Source organism: Dermacentor albipictus, chromosome 1 (assembly GCF_038994185.2).
Source record: "Dermacentor albipictus isolate Rhodes 1998 colony chromosome 1, USDA_Dalb.pri_finalv2, whole genome shotgun sequence".
NCBI classification, from domain to species: Eukaryota; Metazoa; Arthropoda; class Arachnida; order Ixodida; family Ixodidae; genus Dermacentor; species Dermacentor albipictus.
The window spans coordinates 171,969,235-171,985,924 of record NC_091821.1 but is presented as its reverse complement, the minus strand read 5'-3'; the positions used below and the strand labels follow the sequence as shown (position 1 = coordinate 171,985,924).

Sequence of the window (16,690 nt, the reverse complement as noted above, 5' to 3'; positions counted from 1 at the left end):
CGCATGTACTCGATCGGTCTTGCGGTGAGCCTTTGCCCTTAAGCACCATGACTGTCGCACTGTGCTGTATCTTGGGTGAATAAACCCACGTTTGTTGGCGATCTGACTCTGGAGCCTTCTCTGCGCCGTGTCGGAGAGTCACGAACTCTGCTGTAGCACCTTTGTTCGTTGCGGAGTGGAGGAGCATCGTGCCCTTTCCTGACCGTTACTCGTAGGGTGAGCCTTCTGCAAACCCATCTCCACAGACTTCAATGAACAGTTAGCAATATTTTGACGACATATAAGTTAGAAGGATTGCTTGAAAAATGGCCTTCAAGAATGCACTTTGATATTCAAAAGCCACATTGCAAGTGGCCGAAACTCGCTGTACGATGCATAGGCTCCGTGACCATGATGAACCAACGGTTGCCTTCACATTGTGATAGTGCCTCACAGCACAGTGGTTGCCATAGCCTTCACATTGTGGTCACAAAATTGACATTTATTTATTATTTACAAAATCTAATGAATGTACATATAATTGAATATTACAAAACCTATGGTGTCACTAAATCCATTCGATTGGTAGACGCTTGGCAAGAAAGTCGGAGAACTAATTTACGAAAACCAAGTGGAATAATTTTTCTATTCAGATTTAGAACACAGCAGATGAATAAGACATATAGACTGTGTAAAAGTGTAAATATCGGAACGACTTTGCTCGTTAACACGCAACTGAACAAATCACTTCCGTTTCTCCCACCTTTCAGACCAATCAGTACTTCAGGGAGACTTTCAGCTAGATCAAGGGTGAAAATATGGTATTTAACCTGTACAAAGCTTGGGTAATTTTCATTTCCATGTTAACAACATGCGGTCAAGCGCATTCCACAGAATCTAGTTCTGCTACCACGAATGTCGACAAGCACAAAAAATTTAGCGATAATGTGCAGCCTAAGTACATTTTCATACTAGGAAAACTATGTTGCCGGTGTTCTTTTGAATCATGCTGTATTTGTAACCTTCCAATCTGAAAATAATGCAAAATTTAAGCTGTAATAATCCAGTATGTTGTTAATATTAGGGCTAGATGATCAAATGTTGACTTTTTCAAATGCAAATCAAAAACAAATAATAAGTATCAAATATCGAATAGGCAAACGCAGACGTACATATTTACAGCAGGAATATTTGTGTCAGTATAATTAGGAACGGACTTGCACTGAATAGACAGTCAACTATCATGCACAATTAAGATCGTTTTAAACACAAGATCACAACAGTCATGAAAAGAACTGCACGAATAGCCACTTGACACCTTTAAAGGGCCCCTTAAACGGTTAGGACAAATTTTGTAAGCGCATAGGGTACAGCTAAAGTTAATCATTCGCACCACAATTTGTGTGAAATGTCTCATATTAAGAGAGCTATGGACGATTACAAGTTACCCTCCTCCAGAGTCATGCATTTTCTCCTCAGCTCGTTCGCCTAGTGATTGGGGCTAAGCTCCGCCTTCACTGGCTCTGCGTCATGATGGCACGTCGTGTTGTCGCCTTCCAGTTCTCTAGGAGCGAGCGCACGAAGCCTTTCCAAACTCTCTGCCAGCTGCTTGGCAGTCGACCCCAAGCGAGAGCTATCAAAGCAGCGTGCATTGCGAGCATTGTCAAAGCGCCGAACGTGTCTGGTACTGGTATTCCGGTAACCACAGGCAAGCTGGGCATTTCGGCAGATGGCTGGAGGCATAAACTCAAGCTGATGAAGGAACTTTAGCGTAGACGTACGTGAGCAGCCTGATCGGTCTGCACGGTCCAGCCACTTGTTGGCGCAGAGCTTAACCAGCGAAACAAAGCGCTAATATTGCTCTAACCAAGTGTAAAATATTCTAAACATTTACAAAAACAATGTGTTGATGATTACACTCCTGCGAAAAATTTACACCAGCAGCAAAGAAGAATACATTTCGTTACTGCTACTGTGTATGGTTGAGCTCTGTGCCACCAGGTGGCTGCACCGTGCAGACCATTCACATTTGCGCTTCTGCTCAACCCGTTACATGGCACAGTCAAGCGGTTAGGCCCTGTCCCCTTGCTATTGCGTTAGTAATCTTCCGGTGTAGAGTGACGGCCGCAAACGCGCAAATCCTCGTGCCGATTAGATAGCGGCAGTCCGATGCGCTGCAGCCAGTTCGCTCGTCTGCTGCCTTGCAGAGGGACACAATGTCACAGCTTGACAGGCGCTACGTTTACAGTCCACAATGCAACAAAGTTGAATCATAGTGCTCACGAAAAGACTGAGACCAACTCTGACCGCGGAGCTCTCGTCAAAATGGAGTATGTCGTAACACAAGCAGACGACGCTTGCTATGTGCCGGAAGTGCTTAAGTGTAGTGAAAAATTGTTCTTTCTATTATAGAAAGAACAACTTCCTTTTTATAGAAACAAATTAACATTCCAACTAGTATGAATATCATTTGTTCACCATAAAAGTAGAAAAATTATCGATGACACGCCCTAGGCAGCCAATTGGATAGCTCGCTCTAATGATTTCAATTGGGTGATTTACGTCATATGGGTAGGGGTGGCTGAAAATTCCGCCGAGCAGTCTACTGCGATCGGCAGCGATGTACATTTTTAAAACCTTGTAATAAATTACATGCTTTACGCGGAGCACTTAGATGCATCAATTAATGATCAGAAGGATCTGCTCTCATTAACCCTTCGAGGGTCGATTTTTTTCACCATATGCAACCGCCCAGGGTCGATTTTTTTTTATTGCAGATTCCAATTCTTCTTAGGGACTTCAAAAAAAATTTACTGTCATTTTTCTAGGGTGACCGTAAAGTGAGAAAAAAAAATCTTTTGCGTTAGTATATATGCACTCTTCATTCATGAATAGCAACAATAAAAAAGGAAATAAGCTTATCAGAATTAAAAATTTGATGCATTTTTATGCACCTAGTTCAAGGCTTTGAAAATCCGCACACTAGAATATTTCGCAAGTCTCAAATGTTCCTGCTCTTACACTAATACTTACGTCCATAGCGTAATCGAACTGCATAGGTGCGCGCACTCAAGAAAACTGTTTGGTTGTGTGCCCATCAAAAAAAGCAACATGTCTGACAAACTTCCGCTAATCTTCATGTTATCGCCAACCAGCTAGGGCAATTAGTTTTCGCGAGTCTCAAAAAAAAAAAGGAAAAGAAAAGAAATGGAAACGCATGCACGGCGGCATCCTTCTTATGCGCACCCCTGTGAGCACTAAACGAGCGAGAAACAAGCAGTTGCCCTTTGAGCGATTAGTAACAAGATAGCCATCACTTTTGCAAGCGCAAAAAGGCGAAACCGCCCGCGAAACAAAATCAAACGGTTGCCCGCCTGCGCTCACGCCAACGCGCGAGCGGTAGTATATAGACGCGCGGGAGCAAACAAGCGCTAAAACAAACCATGCTACGAAAACCGAGAGACGGAGGCACGCGAAAAAAATTCTCTGTATCCACACATAGTGGCAGCACATGGCAGAAAAAAAAAGTTAGGAAATTGGCGCGCTTTTTAAACGTACAGATGGCGCCGTAAATATACGGCATCGACCATTTTCAGACTTGTTCCCGGCGCCGTATATTTACATCATTGACCGTCAAAGGGTTAAAATCAGAAGGACCTACTCTAACGACTCAGTACGTTTGTACAAAATCGTCAAAATCGTTTCAGGGTCCCTTGAAGCCTGGTGGCAAACAAGCTTTCCAAGAATGACAGGCATTTGAATCTGATCAACTTTTGAAAAATGCATAATAAATAGTTGTTGAAAAATATCAGAAGTTATGGAAAAGGAAAAAAAACACTAAGGAGGTATTTGTGTGCCCTAGAAAGAACACAGAGCCTTTTACAAGAAAAAAACATCACTGGTTGTAACGTAAGAAATAAAACTCCTGCATGACTAGGCTGCAGGAAAGACTAATTGGTAGGCCTTAAGCGCAGTATAGCCGATTGTCAAGTATTGCACAAAAAGAAAGGGAACCGAGGGGCCCGGTTTGTATGAATGCTCTCACGTATTTGTTAGTCAGAACCATATGAAAACAACAGAAAATGAAGAAACGGAAAGCATAGGATAAATTATTTGTAGTTTCTAAGTGAAGTGCAAAAATGAGAAGCTAATGGGAAATGGAGGAAAACTCAACTTTGGGGCTGACGGTAAGAGCTGAATCCACAACCTCTGCATTATGTGCGCGTTGCACTACAAATTGTGATACGGCGATGACGGCAGCTCCCACGTCCATGCAGTCTTGGGTATTCATGTATGTATACAATATCTAATCCAAGGAGAGTGTTAACCAGTGCAAAACTTCCACTGCAAAACAGAAGAAAAAATTAAATCATGGGGTCTTGCATATCAAAACCACGATGTGATTATGAGGCATGCTGTAGTGTCCATGGACTCCAGAAATTTGGACCATCTGGGGTTGTTTAGTGTGCACCTAAACCTAAGTACACGGGTGTTTTTTGCCCCCGTCGAAATGCAGCTGCTGTGGCCGGGATTCGATCCCGCGACCTCGTGTTTAGTAGCCCAAAATTATGGCCACTAAGCAACCACAGGGGGTCCCGCAGAACCGAAAACAAGGCTTGCATTACCGATCTGGTTTCTGCATTGCGGTAAAAACCTTGTCGCTGTTTTACTTCTGATAATTATAATTTGTGATACTTTGTTCACCAGGTGGAGAACAGTAACCCGATTTGAACAGTCAGTTGTTGCGAAATATTTGGTTAGTCTTTATATTCGAAAATATCAAAACTTCAATATTCACCTATCCTATAGTAAATACATTACTAAAGCTAAAGCCCTCTATACTCTGTTGGTAAATTCACTGTTTTCCTTTAGCTGCACGAACATTAAGGGAACAGGGTAGGCAAATTTTCCGAAAAAAATCGATGTTTTGTTTTTGTGTAATTTAAAATCTCTATTCTTTCCTTAACATGACCCAGTGTTTCATTTGCGCGCACGCAAAATATTTACCTCAAAATCAACATTTTTCGAAACCTAGGCAGCATCCAGCCACGCCCCTTTTGACACATGCTCGAGATCTGTGCCTCTCCTAAACTGAAAAAAAAATTTTTTTGCAACGCCTATTTTTTGTCATGTTCTGTGGAATGGCTGTCACTCATCTGGCAACAGTGAAAACCTAGCTAGCATATTTCACTTAGCCAAACTACAGCCATTGTAGCCAAAGGAATCCTAAGACGCAGCTGGATTACTCACAACGAGCGGCGTTTTGCTCTTGCTTCCGCGTGTTTTCGCAGACAATCGAATTTGTTTATACTTTGATGCTGGTTATTTAGCGGTAATGCAATGACGAAGCCAAAGAAATGCTTTAAACAATGTATCTTCCAAGGAAAACAGCATAAGTCGATCTCCAATGACGCCAATTCTCCGCAACACAATTCAGGAGTGGGCGCCGTGGCCACCCCGTGCGCGTCTGCATCGAAGCGTTCATGGTCGGCGGAACGCTTGAAGCGGAACGCCGGTGTTTCAGCTGCTCTCAAAGGCTTAGCTTCTCCAGAAATGTCTCCATGGAAAAACTCAGAACGCGAATGATGCGTTCAACAACGTTGTATGGGAGCGCGCTCCGAAGAATGTCTTTCTTGGCCTCAAGACGCTTAAAATAGCGACAATGGATGCTGTGCTAACTTTTAATGACTGCAGCATTGCTCGAGCCAACATTTTGAGGTCATTCGGAGTTTCTCCAGGACGGTTCACAGTCCAGTGGTTGCGCGAAGCTGACTGGCGGCGACTGTACTTTGCAGAGAGGGCTACAAGACTGGTCACTAAGGAGGCCCGGAAAACAAGGCAGCTAGCACAGAAAAGAAGTGTTGATGATGGAGGGGACTACCAGGCTGGTGGCTATTGAAAAAATGCGCCAGAATTCGTTTCTATAGTCCTATATGGCAATATAGCTCTTTCTTCCACTTCAAAGCCAATTATCTCAAAACACCAAATTTTGCTGCATTTGACCCTTTTTTTCAGAAACTACAAGCGCTATGGAGATAATATTTTCCAGATATTGAGAAAACATTACAGACAGTCTACTGAACCAGGATTTTTAATATTATCGCAGAGGATTTTTATTTACAGGCTATTTACTGCAGATTTTGGCTCTAAAATTGGGTGGGTCCAGTAAAAAAAAGAAAGCAAAAAAACTAATTTTTCAAAAACAATATTCCTGGTTCAGTAACACTACCTACCACTGCTGATTACAATGACACCAAAGTTAATGTTCTAACCCCAGCAGATCATGAGAAAAAGGGTCACAACATCGCCTAAAATGCATGGCAAGAATAGGACCTACCCTGTCCCCTTAAACCAACATGACACACCTAGGTAAGTTATCTACTTCACGCTAGCTTATATTAGAATGTTTCAAAATATCTACATTTATAATATCCACTTCACAGTTATAGTGAGAGTTTTAGTGACTTTTTTTTGTCGTACTTCAGTGACGCGCTTCCTAAAATGTTGGAAATACTAGACTGTAATGGTTCATAATGTACAATTAAAAACTAGATCTGTTCATGACAAAGATAAATTTCACTGACGCATTTTTCAGCCTTTCTTATTGCAATGGCAATCGGATAATCCGCAAGAGAGGCGAACTTTACAGTATACGTGCCACCTGGGCCCACTCTGTGCATGCATTCTCCACCCAGTTATGAACGTGAACTTTTGTATAACCTCCAATGTATATTTTCCAACAAATTAACATGTCATTAACACATTATATAAAAGAATGTGTCATAGTTTATAGGTAAATTCCGCTAACGTAACCTCCGCTCCCCTTGGAAGGAGCCCTCCATGTCGGGCTTTGTGGTAAAGCATACGAAAAACGAACATGTAATGCAGAAGTCAAAGGGGAAACTATATGCAGGGTAGTGCAGCTGCCGTTGTTGGCGTGGGGTGTCAATGCGGAGAGAGTAGCAGCGGCAGAGTGACCCCAGGTGGCACATACTGCAAATATCACTTTCCTATATATATATATATATATATATATATATATATATATATAGAGAGAGAGAGAGAGAGAGAGAGAGAGAGAGAGAGAGAGAGAGAGAGAGAGAGAGAGAGAGAAGTGACTTGCCCACCCACTCAAAAAATAGTTGGCACACCAGTGCCCTCAGAGGTTCTTTAATGTGCACACAACGGATGGTACACAGGCACTTTTGCATTTCGCCCCCATTGACATGCGGCTGTTGCATTCAGGATGTGATCCCGCGTCTTTGGGCTTAGCAATGCAGTACGAAAGCCACTACGCCATCATGACGGGTATGCGCACAATTTGAGAGGAGTGTTCGCAAGCAGCCACTTGTAATTCAACCCTTTGAACATCTTCATCCACAGGAATTTCTATTTATTGTCTCGGTATTCCTTTGCAGTGTAAGTGAAATTTTTTTATATTGAAATCGTGTATAAATGCACTTCATTATATTGAGGTTTTAAATACATGATGTTCTATGGACGAGAAGTTATGAATATTTAGAGATTTTGTTATGTCGAGAATGTCATTATACAGGTATAACTGTATGACGAAGTGACAAAATTGGCATTTCATTACATTGAAATTTCATTTCATAGAAGTACCATATGGTATTCTTCTGTAAAGGCCATACTCCAAAATATTGGGCTGGGTAATTCAGAAAAAGAAATATTAGGGAAGTCACCTGTGCATGTGCTGCAGCCGTCTTTTCCAAGCTCGCACCTCAACTGTGGCTATGCAGCATGTACTGCACAATCTTTGTGCAGTATCAATGCAGTGCACAAAGGTGTATCAGTCTTCTATTCAGATGTCTCCACAGTTGACAGTCTTTGGTGGGAAACTTGCCGACTTAAAGCATTGATGTTATCACAAAATTAATTTCCTTATTCCCTATGCCTTGCCCTGTCACACTTTCCACTCATGTAATTTTTTGTAGACAGTGCATGCACACTGTGTACCATGACTTTCATATGTTTATGCAGTAAGCTTTCGTTGCTTCTGTGCTGCATGAAAATTTAGCAAGTGTTATCGACTGCTACACTCCCATTACATACATGTTTGGCTTGAAAACCTCAGTAGCTTCTTTTTCTTTCTTTTTGTCACGCCATTTCATGCGTGGTGTAATGCCTGAGGACAGTTCAACCTTTGAACAGCATGGTATCGGCATGGTAGATAGATACATTTCAGTTTCCTCTTCAGTTGTTTCCTCATTTGATTGTTAGAGGGAAGCTCATCGACTAAGCATTGGCAAAATACTTATCCCAGCATGCTACAGCCATGGAGGAAGCAATAGGCTAAGATGGAGTGTCACATGGCTGTTTTGAAGCCTAGTCATAAAAATATAAAGGAAGGCTCATCAGAGGTTAACCTGCACCATGTGATAGGCACACGGTAACTTCCACAGGTCTATAGTGATACAGGCATCGCTAAAAGCTACTGTGAATCAAAGAATGCCTTGAGAAGTCCGGCAAGCGTATGCTGACCTCTTGCCCAAGAGTCAGCTGCCGCTGGACCCTAAAGGGAAGGAGAAAGAGGGAGATAGGCATGGAGCAAGTTGGCCTGCCAAGGCTAGCTGCCTGTTTTCATGCTCCCAGTCTTTTTCCTTCCCCCATGGCAACAGCTTGTCTTGTTATGCTGCACATGCGCATTCATGCAGCGTATGTACTCTGCTTTCTGTAGGTAAGGCCAACTGTTGCACATCCATGCACGAGCTCCACGCTTTTATGTACTGTATATACTTGTGTAATAACGTTTCAATGCTTCCACGCCATCCTTAATGTACATGGGCTCTATCAACTGAAACACTTTGTTCTCATTTCATGTGAACAGACTAGTAGCTTTTCATCACGTAACCTTACGCGCAGTGCAACATCTGAGCCTGCATCTGGGGATAGCTTTACCTTGTAACACCATTGTCATGCATCTGCAAAAGACCATGCGTGATTCAGCCATTTGGTCACTGGTGTGTGCACTACAGTTCTAATTTTAATTCTAGTTTTCCTTCACAGCTATGTGGAAATTTCATTATATTGAAACCGTGGCTAAACACACATTGTTATATTGAGGCTAAAATACGTGGTGGTCTATAGACACCAGGCTATGAAAAGTAATATGATTTACTCCATAGATGATTTCATTACATTGAAGTTGGTTACCTCGGCACATAACTGTTAAAGACATAGCATGCCGATAGTAGCGACAAGCTTTAAAGGGGTCCTGAACCACCCCTCGGGCTTGGCGAAAAAAGTCTGTGGATAGCATATGCTGCTGTGAGCGTCTCAGCAAAGTTTTGCTGCCATGCGCAGCTCACAAGAGGAATGCGAAGTCAGCTTTCTCTCAAATGCTCTCTTTTCAACAGAAACCTACTCCTCATTCTCTCCTGGACGCTTTAATTCATAATAAAGTGTATTCGCATATACGGCTGCTATTGGCCAATAGCTGACTTCAATCAAGAACGGTGTTTAGATCAGTGCACTTATTCCTACTATTAATGTGTATACTTATTGACGAAGTTCAATAAACAGGCTGAAGTACACGAAAATGTACTTTCAAATTTCAATAATAATTACGTACTTCCGAAAGAAGCCGACTATCGTCTGCTCACGTACGCTTGGCTGTGGTCACCCGGCCACCCTGCTTATCGGTGTCATGGCCGGCGGGCCTCGTTAATTTCAACTACAGTGTAATCTCGATAAATGGAAATCGCTTAAACGGAACTGCTGCCTAAACGAAACACCATCCTCGTGGCTGGTTGGTTTTGTATTCATGCAGTCTTCAAGCTCTGTTTCTCATTAAATGGAACTCCTGATAAACGGAACCAATTTTCCTGGTTCCTTGAGGTTCCATTTCAAGAACGTCCACTATCGTTTTGAACGCTCAACTGGCCTCAAACCACGCAAAACTTAAGGTTATACCACACGCATGCTTGCCAGTGCGCGCTCACTTCTGGCTGCTCCTGGTTAGACGCCTTGGCAGACTAATTGATAGCGCTTCAAAAATGTGCAAGTTGGATGTGGCTACTATTCGTCGGTCTGCTGGTGAAGGACAAAGCCAGTCCATACTATGTAGCATGATCAGACTGTAGCATATGAGCGCAAGCATGCACTCAAGGCCTGCTGTGCACAAAACAGATGCTGCACATATGCACTACAGTTGCATGTAGCTGCGGTTGCAACGTACCGTAGATACCGTGGCCGCCATGGTGTGCCACCTTGAGTCCACTGGCTAAGCACACTGCAGCTCACTGAGGACAACCGCATTTGGCTTACATTTGGTGTTTCCTAGGCACTAAAATCTGAAGTAGTAGCGTCTACATTAAAATTCGAAAGCAAATTTGAACTGCGCACCACAGTGACATTTAGAAGATGCAGTGTTGTGGACACGCCCCGCTCCGCCGTAGCCTTCGCAGTGCAAGGCATTGAAAAAGGAGCGGAAGCGCTGTGAAGGCAGTGTTTGATTGCCAATAACTCCCCGTCTGCTGAACACACTGAAGTACTTTCCGCGGCAAAGTATTTCTGAAATAGGCTATTTTAACTTCAAATGCATTTTTGCTCTTCGATAAAAAGTGGTTCAGGGCACCTTTAAGTTATTGGCTCAAGCTGTTGAGAGCAGAAATGTGTTATTTCCACCAGGTTGAACAAACATCTGAGAGAAAGTAGGGGTCGTATTTTGTAGCAGTTTTGTTTATTAAGTTTCTTTGTTAGATTGGCCACGCATGTGAGCCATTGACGAAAGGTGAAAAGAATGTAAAATTAATCGTTAAAATATTTTGCCCTGCGAAAACAGCTAAATGTAATAAGAAACTGTGTATTAAACTGAAGTGAATTCCTAAAATAACATAACAAAATAAAAATTTGGGTCCCAACTTCGAACCTTTTAGCAGCAGGTGAGATAATTTCCACCATGCTTTTATTGCTACTGACCTTGCAGAAATAATTTTTTGTGCTGTTGGAGTATTATCCATATATTTAGGAAAGTTCGTAAAATTTAGGGGAAAATGACCAGAGTTTATTAAAATAATGTGCTGTTTTACACAAGTTTTCTAGCCTTAACATTTCCCAAATGGTGTGCTGTGAGTGGTTTCACTTTCTTTGGAACCTGTAAAGCTGACAGCAACTGAAATTATTTTTATGAAGTCAGGGAATCACTCAGACAGCAGTACATCAAGAAATGGATTTCTGCTTGCTGCTCAATTCTCTAGGCACTGTCTTGACACTTGTGCCCTGTAGCTTTTATCCATATGCACCTGTGCTCTTATAACCTTCATTAAGTTTATTTGTCACGTATAGTCTGACTTGAATATGTGCACTTCTTACAAAAAAAAGGTTACATTTAATATTGCATTAAGGAACCAGCAGAAGAAGCGATATCCTTCCTTTTCAAGGTTCATGCTGATCTATGCCTGAGGGTGCATCACGTGAAGCGAAATAATTCACAAGTGTGAAAGTAGTGATTTTTGAACCTAACTCAAGTATGAATAGTAATGGCGCCAAATCGAATATTGCAAGGCAGTCATAATCCCGACATTTTGTTTGGATGGAAAGCATGCTTACAGTAACACCAGGGATGAAATAGTGCATTCTAAAAAAAAAAGACGTTCACACCCTTTGGGGTGCATCTTGTCCCTAAACAAGGATTGTCATCTGTCTTGCTTGCGTTTCCTGTCTTGAAAACTGTACTTGCTACTTTCTTGTCGAGCATGCCACGTCGCACTGATAATGTGCCTGTCATTCGTGACCTGGAAGTGTAGCGGGCGCACAGCATTAATTTGTTACAGACACGTATTGCCTACAGGCAACATACCAGAAGAAGTAGTAAAGGCAAGGTGCAGAAGACCAGGACTCAAGAACACAAACGACAGGACCGGCGCCGGTCCTGTCGTTTGTGTTCGTCTTCTTGAGTCTTGGTCCTCTGCACCTTGCCTTTACTACTTCAAGCATGAACCAGCTAGCCCAAGCAAGAGTTTTACTTGAGCATACCAGAAGAAAATTTTTTTCTTGCTGCGTTTTGGTATTGAGTATGAAGTTGCTGGCTAAATGCCTTCAGTCAACACTGAATGACAGGCAGCAGGGTTCATTTGTTGGTTTTTGAGCAGAAACGCAGACCGAGGAAGGAGTTTGGCATGCTACTCACATTCTTTTAAAAGCACAGTCAGAGGAGACAGACCAATGCAAGATCTTCGGGGCTACAGTGGTATCACACATGTAATGCAAAGCAGCGAAATTGTACGCCTATGGTTCACATATGACAAAAGCTGTCTGTAAAAATTCCATACGAAGCCATTGGCAAGGTGAGAGAGGAACTGTCGGAACACAGCTGCCAAAAAGGCAATGGGGGCAGAGTAGGGGGGGGGGGGGGGTATTCTGTAACAGTCCGCCTAGTGCACGGTCCATTTCGGCCGCTGCTGATTGGCTAGGGCTGCTCATCTCCTCCTCACTCGTACAGCTGCACCCAATCAAGCAGCGGCCGAAATGGACAGTTCACTAGGTAGACTCTTACAGAATACCTCCCCCCCACCAGATGTCAAGGAAAGATATTAGCAACTGGTTGTAAACTAGGAAAAAATTGTGAATAACTTATAGTGCATTGAACAGCAGTGTTTCACAAATGGCAGAATGGCACCTGAAATTGCTCTGGTCAAGTCTGATTTACACTGGTATGATGTACAGTGTGTGTTGAAAGTGCTCGGGGAAGCCATTACTCTGAGGTTAGTAGCTTGAAGTCATCTTAGGCATGGTCTTGGATGCCCAAAGGACTCGATTGAGAAATTCTGACAAACTTCTTGCCACAATCACTCATAAGGACACATAGGCCTCCGTGGCATAAAAGTATGTCTTCCAAGACGAAGGTCAACTGCAGTTACTATGTATGCATTGATTACTGCAAACACAGGTGTGTATGAGTCTATACATGTCAACAGCAATAACAGTGAAAACAGCATCAGGGCATAAGACAGGTCTGTCAGCAAAGCATGCCATAAGCAGCATAGTTGGCTATGCTGGTGGCAAGATCAGGCAAGAAAAAGCATCTGTCGATGCAGCAAATTGTTTTTATGGAAACCAAAATGACTAGCCATGGGATCATTGTGAACTTTTCCAGAATGTGCACAAAGTGAGCAGGGAATGAGAAAAACTCAATGGTGCGCTTTGGGATTTGACATGTACTGGTTGAGTATATAATTTTCAAGCTTGAATTTTTCAATTGCCGATAGAGCCTCTGGCATTAGGAGTACAAGGCAAATTATGAAAACAGTTGGTAAAATAGCACGGCAGTACTAGTTGACATGTTAACAAGATACAAATGAATGAGGGTGGTGATAAGGAAGCAGGTCGAGAACTGTGAGTACAAGAACTGCCAAAGGCACATCTTCAGACTTGCTCATTGAAGGTGGTGAGCAGACATTGCAGGTGGTGGTTGTTGGCAGTCAGACAGTGCATTGTCATCCTGATGTTTCTTTCTAGATCTGTAGGTGGCATCAATGCCATGCTCTCTCAGTTGAAGTATCTAGTGACCAAGGCATCCAGATAAGTTCTTGAGCATTGACAGCCAGCACAAAGAGCAACAACTGTAAAGTTGAAATCCACCTGAGTGTAGTAGGAAACTACAAAATAAACCCATACAAATTACTCACAAAGAAAGCTTCACAGTTGAAGAAAAATTTGTCCTGGTTCAATGATCGAACATGGGACTGACATTTTTCCTCGGTAGTCACTCTACCATCTGAGCTAACCAGTAGACTAAGTGGAGGTGGGCATATTGCAGGGCTAGGCCAAATTAATCAGCTCTGAAGTGCAGGAACACTATATATGGCAAATCAATTCTGTGGAAATCTACACCTTAGTGGTGGAGGTGAAACAGTGCAGAAGGTACCAACAGAAACGAAGCAGAATCGACTAAGTTGTTGTGTTGAGTGCAGCCAAAATGGCAGTGCTGTTGGCAAAGTGAACGAGGCAGACAGAGCAATTAATGTCACGATCAATGATGCTGAAAATCATAGCACAAAGTTGATCATGATCAGATGGCTAGAGACAATTGGCAACGGTCAGTAAGCAAAGGCAGTACTCGTACATGTCAGTTGATCACCGGATCTCTGTCATGTGAATGAGACTGTGAATGAAAGCAGGTATAAGGGGGAGAAAGTTTCAGCCTAAAATGAGTGTCTGAGCACATGAAATCAGCACTATGAACTGAGTACATTCGCAGATCCCGTTAATAAAAACTCATATGGTTCACTGCATTGATGGTCAAATAACATCATTTGCACTCCGTGGACAGGCTCCAAGGTTAGGTGTGATAAGTTTGCAGAAACAAAAGCACAAATCAATGTTAATAATGAAAATAGCAGCCCTCGTGTCAGCCATTGCTTGAGCTGGCACACCTGATACCCACACTGATAATGTCTTGGATGGATGCTCGAGGCGAATTGTAGCCTTTACATGCGGTGCAGCTTTCCCTCCAAAAAATTTCTGCAATTCCAAACAGTAATTAGGACCATGGGTGGATGAGCACAGGAGCAATGTGAAGCAGTGGAGGGGGAAGGAAAGCAGCAGCACTCCAGACGGTGATTGCAAGGAACGTTGGGAAAGGAGAACAAAGAGAAAAAGAAAAAGGATGTTAGTGACGACCAGTGCTGGTAGTGTCCAGGGGGAGGAAGGTTGTCCCTTGCAACAGTATGTCATAGGTGCAGCATTTGTCCTGTTGGCGTTTTTGATGAGACTGGAAGATTTGTATGAATGAATTCTGGGGTTTTGCATGCCAAAACCACGATTTGATAATGAGGCACACCGGAGTGGGGAACTCCGGATTAATTTTGACCACCAGGGGATCTTTAAAGGGACACTAAAGGCAAATACTAAGTCGACGTGGACTGTTTAAATACCACTCCAAAAACCTCGCAATGCTTGCTTTGTGCCAAGAAGCTACTTAGTTTACGGGAAAATTGCATCTGAAGGGTCCAAATACCTTTTTTGAAATTCAAATCTCCCGCCACCCAACCGGGGAAGTGGTGATGTTGCATATGCCATCACAACCCTTTGCTGCCGTCGGTGAGTAAAACTGCAAACAGCCCTCGACAGACAGCAATATCGAGCCAAGACAGAGGCAAGACAGAGTGGTTGACTCGCCGCTGCAGCTGCTTTTTGGTCAAGTGGCGTAGACCGTTCGGGCATCCTGCAGCATCACATGGAAGTTGAATTCTCTGCTACTTGCAGTTTGTGCGAGTTTCGTGAGCAAGGAAAACCAGCACAGCACTATGCGGTAATGGAATTACTGAAACGCGAAAGCGTGGGCGGCATGGAATTGAGTGAAAACAAAACCTTTCTCTTGCCCACGTTGTTGCCAAGAGTAATTTCAATGAGTTCTTTTTTTTAAATATAAAATAGAACTGGATAAGTAGGATTTTATTTCGTCTTATAATACAAGAATGTATTTTGCAACGAGTGGCTGAGTACTAGTGACAGAATTTAACTGAGGAGTGCTTTCATCATTGGGCAAGTATTTGAATGTCCCTGGGAGTCTCTAATAATGTACTTCATTTACCTCAATTTCTCGATTATTAAGGCTCTGTTCGCGATAATATTGATGCCTTAGAGATTCTCGAGCCTTAATCTATCACTTTAGCTTGACTTAATATTTTCCTTTAGTGTCCTTTTAATGTGCCCCCAATGCATGGGACACGGGCGTTTTTGCACTTCGCCAACATAGAGATGCGGCCACCGCAGCTCCTATTTGATCCCACGACCTCGTGCTACGGTGCAGTACCATAGCCGCTAAGCCACCGCGACAGGTAAAAAAAACGGAATATATTCCTGTAAATACTGCAAGAGTAACTTATTGGGCAGGGTTTGTGCCAAGTGGATTAGTAGGTCTGCCTGGCACTCATGACAAATGGTCGATTTGTGCTCTCAAAAATGCTCGCAAGCAGGTCTAGGAGGCACTGTCAGAATGAAGGCAGGTTGCATGGCAACATCTTGTGCATATCTGGCCAGTGGGCAAAGGTCTGGAGGGTACAGTTACCAACTTCTCTGTGATTATTTCATGCAGTCCAGCATCGGAAGAGTGGGGTTGGGTGGTAGGAGGACATGACAAGCCATGCAGCTATAGCTTTCGGCACATGACAGCCTAAATAAACATAGAGAGGTCCAAACCCAAAGGGGAATGCAGGTCACAAGCATCTGGCTGCAAGTTCAATACCCACAGTTATCGAGAGGTTGGCATAGGACAATGAAATTGTCAATGTTGGTCAGGTTCTTGGCCAGTAAGGCATTGAACTTGATGGGCTTGGTCACTTTTAAGACACAAATTAATACAATCAGACTTTCACTGCTGATTCAGCACAGCAACAAAGGGCAGGGACACCTTCAACTTAAGAGGTGTACGTCTTGTGAAGTTTCATGCATCTCTAAAGATTCCTCTTGACAACCCCAGAATAAATAGTTGGTATGCCAAAAACCTGCCAAATGCTGTTTTAATGTGAACCAGTCAGGAGAGGCATGCTTGTGGTTGAGAAATCAAGTCCTATCATTGGTGAGGTAAAAGGTCCTTCCAGTTAAACGAATTCACTTGAACATAATTGTCCAGCCAATTTTCAATATTATCACCATAGAGACCAGCATATGTGTGGAATGCACTGTCAGGTGCTGACAGTTCAAGTGTGAATGGCTGATTAAGTAGATGTGGCAGGGTTGGAGGGTC

The 16,690-nt window shown here is 42.9% G+C and overlaps 1 protein-coding gene across 18 annotated transcripts in view; it reads left to right on the top strand.

Annotated features, from left to right (window-relative positions):
• Positions 1-16,690, top strand: part of LOC135905756 (NACHT and WD repeat domain-containing protein 2) — a 146,446-nt gene that overhangs the window by 76,649 nt on the left and 53,107 nt on the right. The gene's annotated exons all lie outside the window — the stretch shown is intronic.